The sequence below is a fragment of the Microcebus murinus genome, chromosome 1, assembly GCF_040939455.1.
Source record: "Microcebus murinus isolate Inina chromosome 1, M.murinus_Inina_mat1.0, whole genome shotgun sequence".
NCBI lineage: Eukaryota > Metazoa > Chordata > Mammalia > Primates > Cheirogaleidae > Microcebus > Microcebus murinus.
Genome location: NC_134104.1, coordinates 71,529,313 through 71,551,055, shown reverse-complemented (window position 1 = coordinate 71,551,055; position 21,743 = coordinate 71,529,313). Strand labels below are relative to the sequence as shown.

General features: G+C 37.2%; 1 long non-coding RNA gene across 2 annotated transcripts in view; it reads right to left on the bottom strand.

Annotated features, from left to right (window-relative positions):
• The window catches only part of LOC105879766 (uncharacterized), a 215,802-nt gene that overhangs the window by 99,556 nt on the left and 94,503 nt on the right, over positions 1 to 21,743 (bottom strand). The gene's annotated exons all lie outside the window — the stretch shown is intronic.

Sequence of the window (21,743 nt, the reverse complement as noted above, 5' to 3'; positions counted from 1 at the left end):
CTCTAGAGTTCTTCTTTTGTGTAGCTCTCTCCTTTCTAGTACTCTGCTTTGTGAAGTTTAGCCACATTGGCCCCCCTAAAATATCAGCTCACGGAGTGCATGGGGCTCCACCCAGGTTCCCCGATCTGTGCTCCAGTCTTGAAATCTCAGTCTGAGAGCAATCGAAGGGGTTATGCGATTTGTTTTTCATCCACAGGGATCATATCCTTGGTTGTCTGATGTCCAATTACTTGAAAATCATTTTTTCGTGTATACATATATATTTTTTTTCAGGAGGGAGAATAAACTGGTTCTTACTATTTCATCTTGTCTGGCAGCAAATATTCTCTTAATATGCATTAGATCATAATTAGATCTTTTCTAACTTTCCATCTGGGTCTCAGTTAAGCAACAAAATGACAAGAGCTTTCATTACTGGGACTCCTCAATATATTTCTTACAGTTTGGTTGAAAGTCATGCTGTTATACCAGCCTCTGTTCTACTTTAAGTATCTGTTACATTTGTGCAGACATCACTATCTAGAAGCACTGTGTTGTAACTCCTCATGTGTTGCTTGTAAAGGTTATGCTTTCTGCTTTTTGTCCAGTATACCTCCTGGTACACACAAACAACACTGGATTGAGAATACAGCCCCAGGTTCTAGTTCCACTGCTGCCTTTAACAAACCATCTGACCTTGGACAATTTTCTTTGTCTCGCTCAGCCTCAAATTTCCCATTTGTAACATGGTCTGGTTGGGTAGAGTAATGACCTTTAATTTCCCTTCCAGAATCAAGATCCTTTATCTCTAATTTGTATCATGTCTCAATCCTTTTGATGTAGGTTGTGAAAAATGAGGGTTCCAGTCATCTCTGTTCTCTTTTCTGCTGTGAACCAAGGCTGAGACTTTTTGAAGAATGCAAAGTGATTCAATCTATCCTCGTTTCCCCTACTCTCTTTTGCTGTCTGCAAGGAATTGTGGTTTATGGCAGCTTTTACCTCCATGGCCCTCTAGGGACAGAAACAGGATAGGCCGGAGTTAGCAGAAAGGATCTCTTTTGTGGCCTGCTTCATTGAGAATGACTGGCTCTCCATTTGTCTTTGTTGAAAGAGCCAATCAGCAGACTCATGGCCCTGGGCTCTTTCACATTCTTTCTTGGCTGATCAGTGATTCATAGAGTCCATTAAAATGCCTGGATGACCAAGAGCTCAATTTTCCCAGACGAAGCCTGCTTGGCAGGGAAGAGGCTATTTCTCCCCCTTAGCAATCACTGAAGAGTCAGCATTTGTGGCTTTAGGGGACGTACATCTTGGCACATTATATTAACCTCTCTGGCACTGCCTGGTGGCCCTGGTCCAGCAACTAGCCAGCCAGTGTCAGGGTTTACAATTGCTCAGGTGTTGATGAGTGACCATGCTGACAGTGCAGATGTGCTTGGTAGAAGAGGCTTATTACTTCTAGGCTCTCTGGAAGAATAGGCAAGAGCTATTTATTATGAGTCTTTCCCCACAGGGTGGAAGTCTGGGCAATTATATGCTTCCCTTTTCCAATATATGGTTAGAAATATAGTGAGGTGATTTCTCAAATACGAAGGTTATAAATTTATGTATCAGTGGGGTTTCAGGTCTTTTAAGTTTCTAAACAGTGAAACTGAAGGCTGTAAAATGGGCTTGGTAATGGGTCTACCTCACAATGAACCCATGGATGTGAATGTGCTTTGTAACTTACAGAGTTCCCATGTAAGAGGTGAGTATTATTGTCCACTTCCCTGCTGTTCTGTATTCCCTAGCTTCTGATTCTGCCAAAGAAAATGTTCTTTTTTATGTGTTTCTCAGTTGCCCACTGCCTGACCCATTCTATCCTTGATGTTGATTTGATTTTCGTCCTTACTCCTGCATTTCCACACCTTTTACCTCAGAGATTCTGTGCTAGCCTCTCCTTTCTTCCTTTTCCCTTCCTCCACTTTGACAATTCCATCCACCTGTACAGCATGGCTTCTGAGAACTCTCTACTTGCATGATCCTTCACCTGCCTCTGCTTATGAGAACACTGGATTCAGGTCTGTGACTACTGACTTGTTACAGCTAATTTCTAGTTATATACCAATAACAACAACAGCAGCAGCAGCAGCTACTATTAACTTAGTACATGGCATAGACCAGATGTATGTGTTCATTCCCTCTAAACCTCAAAACAACACTATAGGATAGGTACTCTTATCATAACTATTGCATAAACCAGGAAACGGAACTCTGGAGAAGTTAAAAATCTTTGTCAGAACAAAGAGGAAGTAGCAGAGTCAGAATTCCAACCACAATCCATTAGTCTCCAGAACCAACTGGATTTTTATAATACCAAAATATTTTTCTTGGAGGCAGACACCTTGTATCTCATAAATTACTAACCACATATCCACCTTTGGTGAATAAGAACAGGACAGGGAAAGGGAATAGTGACTTAGAAATATCTTCACAATGAAAGCAAACCTATTTTTCTGAGCACAGCTAGGCAGTCCCAAGTGGGAATTTCTTATAGTTAGTAAAGATAGGTTGGAATTTATTCTGCTAATTTTCAATGTAGTTATCACCAATTTTAAAGCCAAAATTAACCTTAGTAGAATGTTCCTAACTTCTGTGAGGTAGATGCTGTAATAGAAACTTTCATATATAAAGTAGTTTATAATAAAATATATAATAATGATAACATGTATACAATTAGATTAGAAGACTAGTGTACATGGGACATTTAATATTAAATAAAAGATACTATTTCAGTCATCATTTAGCGGAAGGCACAGAAAGATTTGAATGAAAAAAATCAAGAAATATAGGCATGTTTTCATCATTTATATAAAAATCACCAACTGGCTTGGTCCAGGCACTTAAAAATTGTGACCTTAGTGTGACATGCTGTTTTCTATTCAATAATTCAAGTAGACTTTAACCTCCTGTCTAGATTTTGCATATATGAAGTGTGTCGGAAATATGCTATTAATAACTAGAGCAAGGGCAATGATAATGAAATCTACATAACTATATTTTTATGGCACCTTTCACAAAGGCATTTTTGTTTTCTTAGAAAAGTGATTATTGAGATTATTTTGGGGTAGGTCAAACTCCCTTGACAAAAGGGCTTTCAGAGGTGAGCTTCTCAGTGTGAAAGTTTACTGATATAACTGTGAGCTTCTTTTTGACATCAATTTGACATTATGTTATAACCTTGATTTCTAACTCCACAGGACAAAACTTTCTGGGGAAGATAAACTGTTTAGTGGCCAGCATAAGAATGTTTACTTGTTTAAAGGATGCTTCTTTCCTTGGCTTCCTTTAATAACAAAGTGTTTACATTTTCTGATCCTATTATCCAATGGGCATTTTCCAGGAAGTTGACAATAACATTAAAGGAATCTTTTTCTACTACTTCCTGCACACATAAAATAAATGCTTCAGATTTTGTTATCTAATGTCTTGCTTCATCCCTGGTATAGAGCATGAGCATCATTTTCTTTAATCCTTAGCCTACTAGCCTTTTAATTAATCAAGCCCAGTCCAAGTTAGACTTTCAGAGGCTTTAAATTACCTAAATCAGATTTTCAGAAACGTTAGCCACTCTAGTATCTCCACCATCTTCCTCGAAGCCACTTCAAATGGACTTTACAATTCTAGTAAAAATAGTGCGTTTGCTATGTAAATTCAGCATCAAGACTAAGACTGAAAAGCCATTTCGTTATAATATGAATTCTGGAGCTGCTACCACTCAAGTCATCTCAGATGCATTTTTGCTTTTTGAAAGCTTATTAACATTAATTTACTAACAATATACTCTTCATTTATAATCAGTATGTCTAGAGATAGAAGCAATTATATAATATTCAAAGTAATAAGTCCATATCCACAGTAATAAGGCAGAAGTTTTAAATCACCATCATATATATGTTAGTTACCCTGACATTCAAAGCTCTCCATAGCTGACTCCAATCTAGTTTTCCAGCAACAACTCCCATGTCTTCACACATTTCACACTCCTGTCATGAAGATTAACTCATCAATCCACAAATATAGCTTATGCCTCTGATCTCTCAGCTTTGGCTGCTTCTGTTCCTTCCACCTATAATATCGTATCGTGTCCATCCTCCAACAGGAACTATTGAACTCTTCTATTTTTTAAGGCTCAGTTCCAAATCTACATCAAATAACCCCCAACCGTCAACCACAGTCAGGTGAAACTAGATGCTTCCTTTCTTGGCTTTCCAAGGTTATTTCTATTCCTTATTTGTAATTAGTAATTTAGTAAATTAGTAATTTACTAAACTAATTTCCTTGGGACAGAAATTAATATGATTTATTTCAGGGTATTTCTGTCTCTATCACTAGACAGCACGTTTATTGAGAACAAAGATACTTTCCTGAGCATCTCTTTACCCCACCCAGGCCCTGCTATAGACCAGTTTAACTGAGAATTGATGATACAACTTCTAGTGTGATCAAATTCCGTAAGAAGTGTTCACAAATAATAGTACAAAAGTATTATATAAGGGTCCAGCACATTACCCTTAGTTTGCTAGACACTTTTCTCTGTGTAAACCACAAAATTTATAATAAAGTCAGGTTCCTTCATTTGCAAAATTCTGCAGTAAAAATTTTTGATAATTAGGTAATCCAAATTGGCCTGTCATTCAAAGGGTCACTTCCAGAAGGAAAACCTGTATCAAAATTAGCCCTAATGAAGCTTTGTTTCTAAGGTTATTATCTTCTTCTGATTTGTTCTTTCTTTTTTTTTTTTTTTTTTTTTTTTGAGACAGAGTCTCGCTTTGTTGCCCAGGCTAGAGTGAGTGCCGTGGCGTCAGCCTAGCTCACAGCAACCTCAAACTCCTGGGCTTGAGTGATCGATCCTTCTGCCTCAGCCTCCCGGGTAGCTGGGACTACAGGCATGCACCACCATGCCCGGCTAATTTTTTTTTTTTATATATATCAGTTGGCCAATTAATTTCTTTCTATTTATAGTAGAGACGGGGTCTCGCTCTTGCTCAGGCTGGTTTTGAACTCCTGACCTTGAGCAATCCGCCCGCCTCGGCCTCCCAAGAGCTAGGATTACAGGCGTGAGCCACAGCGCCCGGCCTGTTCTTTCTTTAATTTGGAATATTCTTTAACTATTAAAAATATTAATACTTACAGTGCTAGCTCTACTGGTCTTACACAGATGGACACCTTCGTTGGAAATACTATCCTTTAACTCATCTAGAGCTGAAAGGGATCTTAATTTCTTATTATCTTTCTTCCAAGTGGGGCTATAGTTTGTCATAGGCTAAGTAACCCGTTATCAGAAATGTTTACTTTTCATTCTCCTTTTCATATTGTTTTAAAATATTTAAGCATAACTCTCAGGGATTCTTTCTCAATTCTCTTGAATCTTCTCTCTAGTTCAGTGGTTCTTAACTGGAGATGATTTTGCTTGGGTTTTGTCATCTCCAGGATTCTGCTTCAGCCTCTTCCTTCTTCTTCTTCCCTGACTCCACTTTGACAACTCCATCCACCTACCCACTAGGCTTCTGTGAGCTCTCCACTCTGGGTGTTCTCAGACAGTATCTAGAGACAATTTTGTTTGCCACAGTAAGAGGGTGTTGCTATTGGCATCTCATGGGTAGAGTCCAGGGATGCTGCTAAGTAAGCATCCGTGCACAAGGACAGCCCTCCACAACAAACAATTATTGAGTTTCAAATGTCAATAGTACTACTGTGGCTGTGCCTTCAGTAGCCAGAGGAAACAATCAATCATTTCTGTATATTTTATTTATGACAGTGTTATGTAACTATTAATGTCTTTCTGTCTACTTGCTGAATGTCCTTATGAGTATCTCTAATAAAAATGATAGCTCTCTCCTGTACTTCCTGGCTGGAAGTTAACGCTTTGGCCCTATTGATATTTGTACTTTTTATTTTTGTGAGTGTTGACTTTTCCTTCCAATGGATTTTTTAAAGGTAAAAGTAACGATCTCAACTACATGTCACTTAAATAAGTAGTACTAGTTCCTTCTTAGAACTTGTTATAGAATACCATGCCCATAAGCTGATAGGTCCTAGCTGCTGCCCTTTAGACTCACTGGGCTTTCCAAAGCAATCCCTCTCATGCTTCATTTGGGAGACTATGGCTAGTCTTGCTATGAGTAACTCTGCCGACTCAAGAGGAAATATGTAACCATAGCAGGACAAGAACTTGCTTATATTAGTAGGTATACTTTAGTGCCTCCACTGCCTTCCCCTAGCCTAAACGGAAGAAAATGTGTTCTCTTACATTGTTGGAGAGGGTTGAGTGTGAGGTGATTCTTCCTCATTCCAAAGGTCTCTTAGCTCCTCTTGCCCAGAAAACTGTACATTTTGTATTAGTTTCATTGACCACTGAACTTCGAAAACTAGGAAAGTAATGAGAAGCCACATCCACTCACTTGAATCCACATTTGATTTTTATCCATAGCTCCGTTTGTTGCTGATTCATAGTAAACTGATACAAATACAACCTTGAACCAAGGATGAGTCATCGTCTTTCAGATTTTAGGACTCAGGCCAGCCTTTGTGTTCTGTCCTAGATCACCGCCTCTGTACGAACAACTTGGGCTCCGCATCTAATGTACACACATAGCCAAAAAGGAAATCCAGACATATAATTTTGGAAATCCAGACAATAATTTTACTCAGTGACTCCAACTACTTTATTTGTATGAATCAATTTTATAAATTTTGTAACACTAGCTGTTGACACTCCAAAAGGTTCTAGGGTAATTTTTTGATGCAATTTGTTTAATATCAGAAACAAGAGTCATTTTCCTTTTTATTAAGACTCACTCAATAGGATGAAAGGCAAGGTAGAAATGCCTCTTGGAATTAATGAATGCAGATGCCCACCTTGGGTATGTGTATGAGCTTGTGTGGGTGCTTTTGCAGCAGCAGTTGGGGATATTGTGACTTCTCTTCCTAGGGTTACCATAAACAACTTAAATTTTCTCAAACATCCTTTTAATTAGAGCTTCTCACCCATTCATAATTATGCCTCATTCATAATACTTAATACTTAGATAACAGAGAACTACAACAGAATATCCAGGGTGTTTTCCTTTAATTGTATATTCGTTATTATTCTTGATGGGTGTGATGTGGACTTGAGTGAAGAACTTGGATTCTAACCTATGAGTCTTGGAGTAAATCCTGTTTGGTTGAAAACTGAGTTCCCAATAAACTAGATACTTGTTCCATGATCTTATCTGCTACTTTCATTTTTGTGTTAGGCTATGTCTGTGATTGAGTTAAACAATTTTGCATTCATTTGTGAAAGAAGCAATGACTCATTGGCATTAAAGAGCAAGAAGCATAAACAAAAATTCTGTAAATTCAATGTAGTCTTGGATATCTACATCACACCACTTCCCTGCCCAAATTCACAGAACCCACAGACCTACTACCCATATAAACGATATAAACTAATATTGTTTTTACTTCCATAAACTAATCTTGTTTTTAAACTTTCTATAAACAGAATATATACAGAACAAAGTATGTATTTATTTGTGCTGGGCTTCTTGGGCTCAGAAACCAAGTGGGAGAGTTATTCATGTTGTTGTATGTAGTTGTAGTTCACTTATTTTCCTTTCACTGTAACATTGCATGAAACAAACTTTGCATAATGTATTTATTCACTCTATTATAAATGGTCCTTTGGTTGGTTTTCAACTGTTACAAATAAATCTGCTAGGAATGTTATTGTACATGTTTTTTGAGGCTTATGAACAGAATTTTCTGTTGGGTATATACATAGAAGTAGAATTTCTGGGTCAAATAATATGTTTATTTTCAACTTTATGCTTATTTTCAACTTTAAAGAATATTGTCAAATGGTTTTCTAGAGCAGTTGTACAAATCTGTTCTTAATTTGCTCTTAAACTAACAGTATTTGAGGGTTCCTATTGCTTCACATTCTTTTTTGTTTTAGTCATTTGTGTGTAGTGACATCTCATTATATTTTTATTTTGAAATATCTTTAGATTTATAGAAAAGTTTCAAAGATAGTAATGAGTTTATATATGCCCTTCTATATATGCTCTTCACTCATTTATCCATAATATTATAACATCTTACATAACCATGGCACATTTTTCAAAGCTAAGAAATTAACATTGGTATATGACTATGAACTACACTCCACGTTATTTGGATTTCATTTTTTTCCCACTAATGTGGTTTATCTGTTCTACGATCCTGTCTAGGATAACACATTGCATTTTATCAGAATATTTACAATAGCCATCTCTAGTCTGTGATAGTTTCCCAGTCTTTCTTTGTTTTTCATGACTGATGGTTTTGACAACTATTGGTTAGGTATTTCATAAAATATCCTTAATTTAGGTTGGTTTGATTTTTTTTTTTCATGATTACTGGGGTTGTTTTTAGGAAGAATACTACAGAGATGATGTGCCTCTCCCATGTCATAATAAAGGAGTATAAGATATTAACAGACTTCTCACTGGTGAAGTTAACCTTGATCACTTGTCAAAGCAGTGTCTGCCAGGTGTGTTCACTCCAAAGCTACACATTTTTCTGGTTTCCATGTCTATTGAGAAGGCAGGTGCTGCTAGTCTTATTGTAACTCCTCTGAAGGTGATGCTTCCTTTCCACTTTAGGATTTCCTCTTTGTTTTTTAGCTTTACTTTAATTTACATATGTTTAATTTACACTATATTTATTCTGATTCAGTTTCGTAATGCTTTTAAAATCTGTTGCTTGATGTTTTTATCAATTTTCAAAAATGCTCATTCACTATCCCTTCAAACAGTTCCTTTGCCTCATTCTTGCTCCTTTTCTTTTGTAAATCCGGTGACACATACAGTAGACATTTACAAAAATTCCCATATATTCCTTATACTCATATTTTTATTTTTCATTTCTTGACTCTCTGAGCTTCAGTGTGGATATTTTAATCTGTTTCCAATTAATTGACTCTTTAGCAGATTCAAATTCATTCTTTGGGTATTAATTTTAATCATTGTATATTTCAGGTCTAGAACTTTTAATTTTTTAATTTTTCCAATTTTATGCTGACTTTCTCCATTTTTTCTTATGTGTTTGAATAATTATTCAAGTAACTATAAGGCCTATGTCTAATAATCCATTCTCTGGGTTTTCTGTGACTTTTTTTGCTATGGACTATTGAATCTTTTGACTCTAAATTTTTTTTTTATCTTTTTACAATTAATTTTTTTTAACTGAGACAGGGTCTTGCTATGTGTCCCAGGCTGATCTCAAACTTTTGGGCTCAAATGATCCTCCTGCTCAGCCTCTCAAGTGGCGGGGATTACAGGCACATGCCATCACATCAGCTACTGAATCTTTTGACTTTTAAATAACATTTTATTGTCTCCTCTATGCTTGTTTGTCTTTGATTGAGTGCCAGATGTTGCATACTTAAACTGGGAAAGATAATTCAAAGCCTAGAATATACTCTCTTCTGAAGATTACTAAGGTTGCTTGTGGCAGGTGCCTGGGGATACTAGCAATGCTAAATTACCTCAATTGCAACAGAGATTCAGTTATTTCAAAACTGAGCTTCAATACCTGTGAAGGCTGGTCTATTTTCAGTTTCCCTAGAATGTAGTCCAAGAGGCTTCCAACCTAAATCCTGGGAGGTAGTTACCAGGGTCTCCATCCTTTGTGGTCCTTAAACTTCTGCTTTTGTAGCCATAGCCTTTATAGTCTTTCCAAAATCTCTGCCCAGCTTCTCATATGCCTCTTTGGCAATCAGTGATACCTCAGAGGAAAACATAACCAACAAATGTTATGACTCAGTTACGCTACCTGTACCTGTCCACTGCAAGCTAACAGATGGCTTTGCTCATCATAGCCTTTCAGAGATCTATGTTAATGGAGGTTTCATTTGGCCTTTTACAGTAGGAAGGGAGTATGGCAAATTCTGCATTGACCTTAAGGCTTTTACTTAGAAATAACAATCATCACTTCTGTGCTCATTTCTTTGGGCAAAGCAAGTAAAATGGCCATACCAAGCATCAAGTTGATAGAGAATTATAATTCTACTGTATTCCTGGAAAATGGAGAGCTGGAAATCATTGGTGAATAGCACAAATGAATACTAGAGTAAAATATGCTACATTTGATTTATCTTATCCTTACAGATTTAAAGAGGTTACTGACCTTTTTAAACTGTTTCAAACATATTGCAACAAATATTCTTGTAGATATGTGCCAAAATTTCTCTAAAATACGTATTAGATGTTGAATTGCTGAATTTAATAAATCTCTTAATTGTGCTAACTTACTAGATGTTGCCAAACTGTTTTCTAAAATTGTTGTATTGGTTTCTACTCTAACTAGCCATGTTTAAAGTTTCTATTCTTCTACATTCTCACTAAAATTTCATGTTACAGAGCATATTAACTTTCCAATCAGGTAAGTTGCATATGTTACCATATTTTAATTTTAATTTGCATTTTCTTGATTACTAGTAGGTCAAGAATCTTTTATTTATTGGGCATTTAAGTTTCTTCTTTTGTGAATTTTATGTTCTACACATAATAGTTGTCTATATTTTTAATTAAAAAAAAATCTTATTGTGGTACAATTTGGGTGTTTCTTCATATCTACCTTCCAGTACACCTATTTATCTCCTCATCTGTGTCTAATATGCTATTGCAACTATTCATGAATTTTTAAGTATTCAATTATCTTTTATTATTTTAGACTTTTAAAAAAATTCTAAATCTCTCTTATTTCAGTAATAATCTGTTATTTTATTATAGTTTATGTTCCTTAATTTAGCTTTTTAATAATTTAAAACATACCTATTTTATAATGTTTTTTCCCATTTTTCTATTATAGTAAAGTCTTGGGTCTGCTAATTATGTCTTTCACAGTAAACATTTTCTATTGTATTTTCAAAATTTGGAAGCTCTTCTTCAGCAGAGTATTTTCATTGTTGTTATCGTCTGTTTGTGGGCATCTGTATTTGCTTCCCCAGGTGCTACAGGCTGTTGTTATTTGTCCTGGTCCAGATTTTACATTACTTTTTTGACTTGGAGATTCACACACCATACAGGTAGGATAGATTGAGACTCCATATAGTTACTTAACTGAAAAGTTTCAATTGCTCAGAGGAGACTTTTTCCTCTCTTAGCTTGAAACATAGACAAGATTACTCATTGCTTCCATGGACTAGTGCATGGGAATTTTCTAGTCCTCGTTTCACTGACAAGGAAGCCACCTGCAGTGCCCTCTCAATGGGTCCTCAATTCCAGCTCCCTATCTTACATAAGTCATGTTTCTTTCTCTATAATGAGCATTATAAACCTAGTCCCAAGCAATTGCAACTTAAATCAAGACCTGACCTGGAGTTACAGCTCACAAGCTTACCCCTAGCAACTGAAGAGCTGGAAATTATTGGTAGTAATGATGCTGCTGAACTCCATCTGAGCCTTGTGCTCTGGGAAAATAGCATGGGTAAGAAATCCCCACTCCTTTGTTTCCTGAGAAATGGTTAACCTACAATGGGCATCCCATATTTTCAGCTCTCCCATATTTTGAGATAAGATCCACCTCCGCCTTTTCTCAATGATTTAGATAAGACCCATCTTCATTCTCCCCCAATATTCTCATAAGACTTGTGGACAACTGCCTTGTTAACCTGCCTTTTCCTGTCCCCTTTATTCTCTTTTATATGGTCCTCATTCATGAATGCCCTCCTAATTGCTATAGCATAAATAAAACCATCTCCTTAACTGTCTGGTGCATTTTGCCATTAATAGTTTGGTTTTGTCACTCAGATGAGATTGGACCTCACTTTCAGATCCCTGTTAACTTAATTCCCACAATGGGGCCCCTCGGAGACCTTGGTGCTCAGTTCCTGCTGGCAATCTGGGGACCAGTGGTATGTCTGACTCCTGGCCTAGACTTTTGTCTATTGGTATCATGATAAAGATTTGATTTGATTATTTTTGAGGGCTCACTTGATTTCTGGTGTTGCTTCTTTTGATTTCATGGTCGGACCTCTTAGTAATTTCTAAAAATGGATTAATGGTTTATAGAGACCTTGTTTTTGTTGAGATAGACAATAGAGTATTGACAAAAGAATGTTAATCTCTTTTGTCTCTTTTGAACTCATATCAATTAAGAATTCATATCCACCATGAAGAGAACAACTCTTTGATATGAAATGGTAAGTTTTTTAATTGATGCATAATGGATTTAGATATTTTCAGGGTACATGTGATAATTTATACAATCATATAATTTGTAAAGATCAAAGCAGTGTAATTGGGATCCATCACCTTAAATATTTGTCTTTTATATGCTAGGAAACATTCAAATTATTCTTCTTTAGCTATTTTAGAATATATACTAGATTATTGTAAACTATAGTCACTCTCCAATCTATCAAACACTAGGTCTTATTTCTTTCATTAAACTGTATATTTGTAACCATTAATCAATCTCTCTTCATTCCTGTCCCCCTACACTTTCTGGCCTCTGGTAATCATTAATCTACTCTCTATGTTCATGAGATCCACTTTTTTAGCTCCCACATATGAATGAGAACATGAGAAATTATTTTTCTGTGCTTGGTTTATTTCACTTAACCATAATAACTTCCAGTTTCATCCATGTTGCTGCAAATGACAGGATTTCATTCTTTTTATATGGCTGAATAATATTCCATTGTGTATATACATCACATTTTCTTTATCCATTCATCTGTTGCTAGATACTTGGGTTGATTTTATACTTTGTCTATTGTGAATAGTGCTGCAATAAACATGGAAGTCCAGATAGCTCTTTGTCATATTAATTTCCTTTCCTTTGGATATATACACAGTTGTAGAACTGCTAGATCATATGGTAGCTCTATTTTTAGTTTTTTGAGAAACCTTCGTACAGTTTTCCATAGTGGCTGTGCTAATTTACATTCCCAACAAGAATGTATAGGGGTTCCCCTTTCTCCACATTCTCACCAGCATCTGTTATTCCCTGTCTTTTTGATAAAAGCCATAAAATGGTGAGTTTTGTAAGTTAGTGTTTAAGTTTTGATCCAAGGCTAAAACTTCCCTTTTACTCTCTGAAGGTTCACTAAAAAATCAACTGACAAGTGAGAGATTAGTAGAAGAGAAGGTACACAAATTTATCCACATGCTCGGTGCAGGGGTAAACACGGAGTGATTACCCCAACTCCAAATGGAGTTCCCAAGCTCATAAACAATTTTGAGGTTACAGAAAGAATGAGGGCTCTGAGCATGGCCAAAATCAGATTATGGTGGTAAATCAGCTTGTAGTGGAAAGACAGGTTATGGAAGGGAGAGAAGAGGAAGCCTGGCTAGCAAAGGTAGTCTTGTTAAGTAGCTGAAACCTCACAGATAGCAGCTCTCCAAGAGAATAGATGGTAAAAGTTTCTTTCAGTCTAGGGAGAGCCTTAGAAAAAACCTGGCTGTATCAATGCAGATTTTCTGCAGATGTAAATCTACCCGACAAAGGACAACCTTTCAGGGCAATTTCTGTTTGTAGGCCCTTTGGAACAGCCATCTCAAAATATGTCAAAGAAGTAGATTTTGGGGTGAAATATTTCTGTTTACTTCATTGCTATTATATGAGAAGTAACTAGGACTGTGGACAGTGTCACCAAGAGCATGGCCATTCTGGCTTGAGAGCTTTGAGAAACTCAATGAGTGGTGTGGCAAAACTGAAAGATTTTCTACCACCGACTTCTGGAATCTATTGGACTGGTTGCCCTTCAGGTTCAACTCCTGGTTCTTTAATCTTTAATATGATCTTTTATGTTAATATCTCTCCTTTACATTTGAAGCATCCCTCTTTTAAGATGTCTTATCACCAAGACCATAAAACAACTGATTTTTGTCATCACCTCTCAACAACTGTTTCAACGGATTTGCAGGAATACCACCAATAATCAGAGACTATTTCTTAGACTCTACTTCAGCCAGTAAGAAGGTTTATGGTTTTGAGAAATGCAAATTAAAATCACAATGAGATACTATCTTACCCCTATCAGAATGGCTATTATTAAAAAGTCAATAAACATAGATGTCTACAAAAATGTAGAGAAAAGAGAACGCTTCGCTTATACACTATTTGTGAGATGTAAATTAGTACCACCTCTGTGGAAAACAGTATGGAGATTTCTCAGAGAACTGAAAATAGGTCTACCATTTGACCTAGAAATCCCACTATTGAGTATCTACCCAAAGCTTTTCCTCTTTTCAGATCATTCTATCAAAAGGTATCTGCACTTATAAGTTTATTGTAGCGCTATTCACAATAGCTAAAATATGGAATCAAACCAAGTGTCCAGCAATGGAGGATTTGATAAATAAAATGTGATATATACATATATAAATAAAATATAATATTTATACACACACATGCTCACACACACCATGGAATCCTACTCAGTCATAAAAAAGAATGAAATAATGTCCTTTGCTACAACTTGGATGGAACTGGAGGTCATTATCCTAAGTGAACTAACTCAGGAACAGAAAATCAAATACTACATGTTCTTACTCGTAAGTGGGAGCTCAACAATGGGTATGATGGCCATATAGAGTGTAATAGACATTGGAGACTCTAAAAGTGGGAGGGGGTGAGGGATGAAAAATTATCTATTGAGTGCAATGTACACTATTCAGGTGACAAATACACTAAAAGCCCAGACTTCATCACTGCAAAATATATCCATGTAACAAAACTGCACTTGCACCCCTGAAATCTATAATTTTCTAAAAAAATTTAAGAGAGCATGCTCACATTTGCCTTTAAAAAAAGGTTTGTGATTACTTCTGAGTTAAGAAAGGTGGTACTGACAATATTGAATTTTATTTCAGTCCTGTGCTCTCAGAAAACAGTTACCACTGAGAAATCCCTCATCCTTGTGTGTTCTGAGAGAAAGGCTAACACTAATCAGCTAACAATGAAAGACTAGCAGGTGCTGATGTATTTCAAGATAAGATCTATTTCCACCTCTCCTCAATGACTTAGATAAGACCAGGATCCACCCTTCTTTATGACTCTGATAAGACTTGGTGCTATGGTCTGAATTTGTCCCCCAATATTCTTATGTTGAAAACTTGATCCTCAATTGAACCATATTGGGAGGTGGGGCCTAATGGGAGGTGTTCACGTAGGTCATGGATTAATGATGCTATAAAAACGGCTTGTGGGAGTGGGCTCTCTCTTTCTTGCTCTTCTGCCATGTGAGGACACAACTTTTGTCTTCTCTTACTTTTCCACTTTCTACCACATGATGATGCAGTAATAAGGCCCACACCCAATACTAGTGACTTGCTGTAGGACTTCCCAGCCTCCAGAACTGTGAGAGAATAAATTTCTGTTCTTTATAAATTACTCAGCCTTAGGTATTCTTTTACAGCAGCACAAAACAAACTAAGACACTCAGGAATGACTCCTTTGTTTATCTGCTTCTATAAATTCCCTGCTTCCCTTCCTTTTCTTTGAGATATTCCTCATTAATCAATGTGCTCCCTATTGCAATAGCCTGAATAAAATCCTCCTCTTAATTGTCTGGTGTATTTTGTCTTTGACACCTGTCTGATTTTAAGTTTTCTTTTTGTTTCTGAATACTGAAAAGTGCACTTTCTTTTTTTCTAGTTCAGCTATATATTTTAAAAATTTGAATTTATATAACATTTTTATATGCTTCTAGCAGGAGAGAAATCCTCAATAACCCAGTCCTCCTTGTTATAGGAAACTGATGCCACCTCTATTCTTTTTCCAGTCTTTTGTTGGTGGGTATATTTTGTGCTCAGCTCCTTTAGGATTTTGCCTTTTGATTTACAAAAAAAACTCTTTTTTCCCTTTAAAATAAAAAAGCTTCAAGCTTTGGCTTTCATAATTTTTGCCTCTGAAGTGGGCATCAGGAACCTTTCTCAGAACTCAAAATCTGAGCACCAACTCTCCTTGCATTTCTATTCCGATTATATCAGTCTTCCCCCCAGCAATGGCTGCCTCTGGCTGAATAAAAGGAAGGTTTTGTATGAGGAAATGCAAAAGAAAAAGTACCTTTATTTATTTCAAGTAGGTATCTTAATATAGTTTCAATCATTCACACCTATTATTCAGCAGAATATGCTCCATGAAGCTGTTGTGCCTGCCTCCCATTCTGTGCACAGAACCACAGAAAAGAGGCTCCCCATCAAATACAATTCATTTACAATGGTGACCCCCTTGATTTGACTCTTGCTGCAGGCTGATTCTCCTAACAGTTGGCTGACTTTGCTATTTCCATTAAGCCTTTGCTTTGTTCTTTGAATTTCACTTAATTCTGTTCCTCCTGTGTTCTGTTCCTGTCTTTTCCCTAATGTTATCTAACTTCCTACAAGTCAAATAAGACCCATCTCTGTTTGACACCCCCCCCACACACCCAGGACAATACTACCCAAATGTTCCTACCAAATCCGTCTATAGAATATAGACACTCAGAATTAAAAATAGTTTAATAGATCCTTTCCAGGGAGCAGATATAGATTGGCAGGAGGGAAGTAAGACCTGGAGAGATGAGTGTTATCCTCGAGATGGCCTTGGTGGGCTACCAATAGGAGAGAGAATAACATAGAAAACAAATCCAGGAGGAGACAAAAAGAACCTATTAATACGATTTTAGCACCTTTTAAAGAAACTTTAATACCCAAGTAATACATGATCACTGTAGAAAAATTAGAAAGGGGAAAGAAGAAAATGTTCCCTAGAGATAACCAAAGTTAAGATGAAGATTTTATTTTCATGTACCTCATCTTAAATATTTAATTATGCATCAAAGTATATATGTGCATACATAATTTATTGGAAGAAACTCTAATATTGGCTATTTGAGTTTTTAATTGTTGCTGTTATAAAAAAAATACAGTGATGATAATCCCTGTAGCCAATTTTCAGTATGCATATTTTGATGCTTTAGTTATAGGCATCTGTATTACTCTCCATAAATATAGGGTAATTATTACATTCATTATGTGTTTAAAGAGAACTATTGGTAACATTTTTTGAGAATTGACTTGGGGCCAGCCAAAGTTCTAAATGCTTTATGTGAATTATTTCAGTTAGTCTTTCACATTAATTCCATAAGAAAGGTACTAACATGATCTCTATTTTAGAGATGAGGAAATAGAAACTTTAAAACGTTAAGAAAGGTCTCCAAGGTCATGCAACTATTAAGTGGCAGAACCAAATTGAAACTGTTCCCTGAGTCTTGAGACTGAATTCTTAATCACTGTATTTTACACCATACAAATGTACAAGGGTGCAAGAGTGCATATGTCCATGGTCTCATCAGCTCCAGGAATTTTATATGTACATGTATGTAAAATTGGCATTTATCTTTTTTATTTTTAAAGGCAAATTTTAATTACTCCAACATTTTTCCTAAAAGGAAGGAAAGCTGATGATTCATTTAACATTTCATATAGTTTTTTTTTTTTTTGACCTTATAATAATCATGTGAAATAAGCAACAAACATAATCAGGGCCAGTTTAAGATCTTGAAAATCACTAACTGTCAAAGATTCAGTTATTAATTCTTCCCCCCATTCTAGTGTAGCCTTCAGTAAGAAGGCATTTCTAAATAGTTAAGTTCGGATTTTTTTCATAATTATTACATGGATGTTTCTCTGTAAAATAGAATATTTAAATTTTCATTTCTCTTTTCCTTTGGTGTTTTGAAAGATGTGGAGACATACTTTCATAACTGTTGTCTCAAGTGCATGGGGAACTTGAGTTTACACATAGGGTAACCCTGATTCAGGCACAATCACTGTCATTATTTTAGAGACAATCAGACAGTGGGAAAGATGCTTGCCTTAACCAGACTTGTTTAGCTAGCGAGAGATACAGCTGTAATCAGATGGAGCTTCTTCCTTTCCATCCAGTGCTACTCAAAATGTGCTTCACAGACCAATGCCAGTCTACAAAGGATTTGTCACTGGTCATCAATGTGATAGGTACAGCAATCAAGAGTATTTAGGAACTTTTAGAGCAATTTGATGGTGTCCCACCACCTAAGCACGTGGTCAGCATATGGGCTCATCTAAACAAAGCAAGTGTAGACCAGTTATCTTCCTCAGTGGGGAGTCACCTGTAGCATAAGCTATTTCTGGTCATGCATAGTCATTTCATCATTTCAGGTATTGTTCTGTGATGGACTGGGCAAGGGAATAATGTTATCCCATAAAATTCAGGATGCATTTAAATCTGAATTGCAGACAACACAGATATTAATAATATTTCATAGAACTATGTCTTAAATATTTTATAGGACATATTTATACTAATAAATATGTCATTTTTAGTTTATCTGAAATTCAAGTTTAATTGGGCACCCTGTATTTTTATTTGCTAAATCTGAAAACTCTAGTAGGCAGTGGGTATAGGCTGAGACTATATCCTTGCTAGCTTCCTCTGTTTTACTCATTGTTCAACCAGCCACGTAGGTTAAACCCATCAATTTGCTATTCTACTTGGTTATTTTTCACATCTAGATGTTCATGGTGATACTATTTCTTTCTTGTTCTTGGCTTCAGTGACTTTAGAAGAATAGATGTTTCTGAGTAAGATTTCTGCACTACTTTGAGGATTAATGAGTTAATGCCTAACAGCACTTTAAGGAATGCAAAAGTGCTTTCTCCACAGGTCACGAAACAATAAAATTGATTCTAGTGCACCTTATGCACCTTATTGTTATTGTCACATAAATTGTTTTTCTGTTTTCCACCTTATTAAAATCCATCTTGAAAATTCTCTACTAAAGATTTATGGTAAATCACCTACTGTACCTTGTCTAGTAATTTGTGTACAGGCAAAATGAACATGTTCAGCTTGAAAAGGACATCTGCGGCAGTTCAGAAAGGTGAGTGACCTCAATTTCCTCATTTATAAAATTAAGTTTTTGGGCCAGGTGGTCTTTGAGGTTCCCAGCAGCTGGAATGTTCTATGATTGAAAAAGGCATTATGAAAAGCCAAAGACTGTGTCTGAAGGAGGAGCAGCATCACCCACTTCCTTGCTGATGGGGAGAGGATGCACAGGCTGATAAGTGCCCATAAACACCAGCTGGTAGTGTTTCCTTCTCCCTTCCTCTCTAAATACACCTCTGAAAACAAAGCTCTCCCAATTTACAGACGCCATCAAATGTATTAAATGGGATGGGAAGGTACTAGACTGGAGTCAGGCAGGCTAGATTTGAATCTTGGCTTTGCCACTTCCTACCCACACGATTTGGGGGCAGTTCATAAGCCACATGACCATAGCTACTTCTGCCCTCTGGGAGGGACACAATTTCTATCAAGACAAGTAAATCCTGTGAAGGTAAATATCTGAAGATCTCAATAGGCCTTTTTGCTTATGAAAGGAGGGGGTGATCTGTACTAGTTTAGATGGAGTGAGATTGCCTCAAAGACACTGTTTTAGTTCATTTGGGGTGTTATAACAAAATACGATAAACTGGGTTGCTTATAAACAACAGAAATTTAATTTTGATAGTTCTGGAGGCTGGGAAATTCATGATCTAGGTGTCGGCAGATTCGGTGTCTGGTGAGGGCCTGTTTTCTGGCTGATAGATGACTCCTTCTTGCTGTGTCTTCACGTGGTGGAAGGGTTGAGCTAGCTATCTGAAGTCTCTTTTATAAGGACACAAATCCTACTCTTGAGGGTTCTGCCCTCATAACCAAATCACCTCCCAAAGGCCTTTACCTCCTAATACTATCACCTTGGGGTAAGGATTTCAACACACGAATTTTGGGAGCACATAAACATTCAGGACATAATAGCAGAGGCAAATAATCTGCAAGATAAAAGATAGGAATGCTAGAATTATTTTGTTGGTCCTTAGAGAAAGAGATTGGTCCCTTGGAAAAAGAGATAATGAAATAGCATAGAGCAAAACTTACAAGCCACGCAGGGCCCATGCCAGGAACGCAGCTGGGACTAGATGGGGAAAGGGGTGATGGTGCTGCAGAAGGCAAGGCCTGGGCCAAGAGCAGCACCCTTGTGCTCCAGCCGCTCACAGCCATGCTTAGGTGGAGATCCAGCCACTGTCAGTTCTTCCAATCTTTCAAGAAAAGTCAAAATCTGAAAAAAACTCATTTTAAAATTCTGGAAACTAGTTAAAATTTTATTTAACTACTGGGCTGGCTAAACGAAATATGTTTTGGGGCTGTATGTGCCCCATGAACTGCCATTTTAGAATATTCCGTCTAGAGAGAGAAGTGTCTGAGTGAGGGAGTAAAAAATAATTTCAGTACAGTCAAGCCTTTTCTGAGTTGACCTAGTTTGTATTTGCCATACAAATCTCAGATTACCACAGATTTTCAGTAAAAATGTGATAGACACAACAGCTTGAATTTGTGATAATCTATTTAAGGGAATGAAGGAGGACGGGTGTTGCCTAGATGGGCAAAGTGGTACAAAAGGGGACAGTAATTGCAGAGGTGAGATGAGAGCAAACATGGAGAGTTCAGCAGAAGCCAGAAATCAGAAGAGGTGAAGGAGGAAAACAGAGTCTCCCAGGAACACTGAGAGAAACGTAAGCCCCTCTCCACAGTAAGAATGTTGGTGGGATGTCCTGGGCTTCCGGAGTTCACGAATTGAGGTTGAGCGTTTCTAGTTTAATATAAAAAGAGAGGGTGGCACAAGAAAGCTAAAGAACTTGGAGATATCCAATGGCAGAGACATCATTTATAACAGGAATAAAATGATATAAAATCCCTCAAGGAGCAATTTCATACACAAATAATATTTGCTGTTGGAATGTCCTGATGGTGTGGTAGACTGGACACAAAAGGAAACAGGTGGGAGGAGCCTTGGTGATGCTCCTTCCCTAAGGCTGGCTGCCCGAGGAGAGAAAGAGGGGAGAGGTGGGAAAGCCTGATCCGCTGTGGCAGGGAAGCCTACAGAGCCATCCTGGGACTGCATGTCCACAAAAGTGCAAAGAAATTAGATAAAAGCTGGAATGATCAGGAGAGAGGGTTGAAGAACTTGAGAAGGAGAAACAGGAAGGAGATATGCAGCCAGATGAAAACTCAGGATCTCCACGGTTTCAAGGCAAACCACTGTCTCTTTGGTGGACATGTGTGCATATGGAGCTAAAGTTTGTATTCATGATGTGCTGGAGAAGTGAGGCATGTAGTATATGAATATGAGAATTTCTTTCCTTTGGACACATTTCAGGTATTACGCAACATTGAAGGCAGCATGCTCCTCTTTCCTCTTTTCTTTTATAAAGCACACGGGGCATAACATCATCAGCACTCCCAAACCAAGAAAGGTTTTCCTTTCTCATGTGGCATGCATTTCAGCCTCATCAAACCAGAAAGTATTTTCATGGCTAACAGCTTCAGATAAATCAGCTTTCTTATTACTTGTGAGAGGGTCAGGGTTCTGGACGGGTTATAGAAGTGCCATGCTGCTCAGCACTACATTTATGCAGAGGGAGATAAAGAGCCTTTGCTGCGTTTTCCATGACAGTGTCTCATTGCCAGAGAGGAGACTATTGTCTGCATCATCTCGGCTGACCATCGCAATAATTAGCATGCATTGAATAGCAGCAGTGTGCTCTGCAGCATGCAAGGAAGCTGGAAGTGTGCCCTGCCTTGTCAGTGGCCATTTAACTGGGTGAGACACCGGGAAGAACGATGGATTGAAACCACAGCAAAGCTAGTACTAACTGCTAACATTTACAGAGCACTGCATGAGC